Source organism: Meleagris gallopavo, chromosome 3 (assembly GCF_000146605.3).
Source record: "Meleagris gallopavo isolate NT-WF06-2002-E0010 breed Aviagen turkey brand Nicholas breeding stock chromosome 3, Turkey_5.1, whole genome shotgun sequence".
Lineage (NCBI taxonomy): Eukaryota > Metazoa > Chordata > Aves > Galliformes > Phasianidae > Meleagris > Meleagris gallopavo.
The window spans coordinates 69,214,407-69,216,747 of record NC_015013.2 but is presented as its reverse complement, the minus strand read 5'-3'; the positions used below and the strand labels follow the sequence as shown (position 1 = coordinate 69,216,747).

Here is a 2,341-nt window from a genome sequence, read left to right as displayed (position 1 = left end):
CCGGCGCTCACCTCACCTCTCGCTGATGCTGCGTCCATCAGTCCTGCTCTGCTCCGTCCATCGGTCCTGCTGTGCCATGTCCATCAGTTGCACTGTGTTGTGTCCATCGGTCCCGCTGTGCCATGTCTGTCAGTCCTGCTGTGCCCTCTGTGCACACACAGCCAGGTGCTGCTGGTGGTCCTGCAGGGAAATCCTTTGCAGGTTTGTTAAGGAGGAGTGAAACGGTGCTGCGGGGTGGGCAGGGGCCGCACTGGGGCTCTGTGTTAAGAGGAAGCCATGGGCGTCACTCCGGCCCTGCAGCACGGACCGGAGCCGGGCGGTGCTGCTCAGGAGCAGTGGCTGCTCTCACATCTCAGCACAGACCCCAGAGGTGATGTGAGGTTGTGGGGTGAGTGCCCACATTATTCCTCACCCCACACACAGAGCGTTCCCCAGGACCCGGCGCTTTGGGGTGGGCCAACGTCCGTCCCCACGGTGCTGCGGCACGCGGGGTTTGGTGACGGCTGCAGGGAAGCACAAACTGTGAGCAAGGCCCTCAGCCCCAAGCCAAAGGGCACGGCAGGATGCAGGCCACAGCTCTGGGGCTGTGCTGAGTGTTTCCTTCCTGCATGGTGATCGTGGGGTCCTGCAGCTCCCCACGTGCTGAGGACACGGCTGGGGTTTGGAGCACAGAGCACACAGCCTCAGGCTGGGCTGCTGCCCCGAGCTTCTCCCCTCCGTCCCAGCACTGTGCCCATTTCCTCCTGCATCAGCACCTCTCCCAAACCAACCTTTCTGCTGCACTCACCCATCTCCCCATGCTCTGTGCCCTCTCTGCCATCCATTTGCTGCTCCAGCTCACACCCTGACTCACAGCTCTCTCTCCGGCCCCATTTCAGGCCCATCCCTGAAGCACTGCCTGCATTGTGCGGTGCCTCCATCCTTCCTCATGTGTCCCAAATCAGGGACAACCACCCCCCCACTCCATCCCTGTGCTGTCACTTCTGATCCCACCTGAGCTGAGTGCAGTCCCGCTGTGCCACAGCCGTGTGGGAGCATCACGGTGATGCACAATGCAATTTTGGGTTGTGAAAACACCAAATCCTCCTGCTTGTTAGAAGCCGAGCAGCACGGCACCATCTCCTTGCATCCATTTCAATGCTCTCCAAGATGTTGTGTCACAGCATCTCTAATAGCAGGGAAACAGGCTCACGTTGTCACCATTGTAGTGATTTAGAGCAGGATCGACAGCGTGGCTGATGTGCTGCACGGCTGTTTGGGGGTCCCAACCCTCCCACCTGCATCGGGTCGCTGTGCCACGGGGATATGTGGGGTCAAGGGATGCCCCAGAGCCCCTCACCTTCTGCATGGCGACCCCTGGAGCTGGGGGTGCCGCTTGCTGTTTGCCATGTGTTGGCTGTGGGGTGATGGAGCAAGGAGGGGATGTGGGGCTGTCACCCTGGTGCGTGGCACTGTCCCCAACGAGGCTCTCATGTCGGGGTGGGTGGGGGCTGAGGCAGTGCTGGGTGCTGCTGTGGGCAGCTCTGTGCTCCCGCGCTCTCCTGGCATCGCTCCGGCTCACAGAAGTCTTCCCAAAGCAAGCAAGTTTTCTGCTGATCCCTTCAGAAGCTGTAATTGTGCAGCCTTAGCATTTAAAAACAAAAAAAACAAAAAAACAACTTTTCTGCAAACGCTGCACCTGACCTGCTGGGCTGTGGGCAGCGCGGGTGCAGCCAGGAGGGACCCCATGCTGCCGTATGGGGCTGTGCTCAGTGCTCTGCTGCTGCTCACGGAGCTGGAGGGTCCGAGTGCCCATCCCGGAGCTGCCCCTGTGACCCCAGCACGTCACACTCGAGCATCCCAGGGCAGAAATCAGTGGGTGCTTTGATTCCCACCTGAGGGGTCTTCACAGCTCACATAGGGTGCAGCCCCGAAAGGCGCAGCGCTGGTGGCTCATTTGGAAAAGGAAGGGGAAGGGGGGGCTGCTGGGGGCTGGCTGCCAGGGGAAGGAAATGGGATGTTCTCCGCGAGGGCAGGAGCGCTGCGGGGAGCAGCAGAAGCAGAGCAGCGCAGCCCTTCCCCTGGAGGAAGCAGCTCCATGAAATATTGATGGGATTCGCGCAGCGCTGAGCGCTGTGAGCTGCATTGCAGAGCTCCGGGCCGGGCGGCGCGAAGGCAGAAACTGGCGGAGATGGGAAACGCCGTCAGCAAACGGCCCTTCTGTGCACATCGGTACCGGCCCCACTGCCGGCCCCGCGGGGGAAGCCCTGGGGGGAGAGCTGCGTAAGCGGGGCAGCCCCATAAGCAACGGCCCTACGGGGAGCGCGGCCCCGAGAGGGGCTCGGGGCTGGGGACCGAGCAC

The 2,341-nt window shown here is 61.8% G+C and overlaps 1 long non-coding RNA gene across 1 annotated transcript; it reads right to left on the bottom strand.

The window, feature by feature from the left end:
* Positions 1-7: 7 nt before the first annotated feature.
* On the bottom strand, positions 8-2,335 carry LOC109367031. The gene is made up of 3 exons (XR_002113764.1): positions 1,684-2,335; positions 1,340-1,608; positions 8-180 (listed from the first exon to the last, which is right to left on the bottom strand). It is a non-coding gene; the product is annotated as an uncharacterized LOC109367031 (long non-coding RNA).
* Positions 2,336-2,341: the final 6 nt, after the last annotated feature.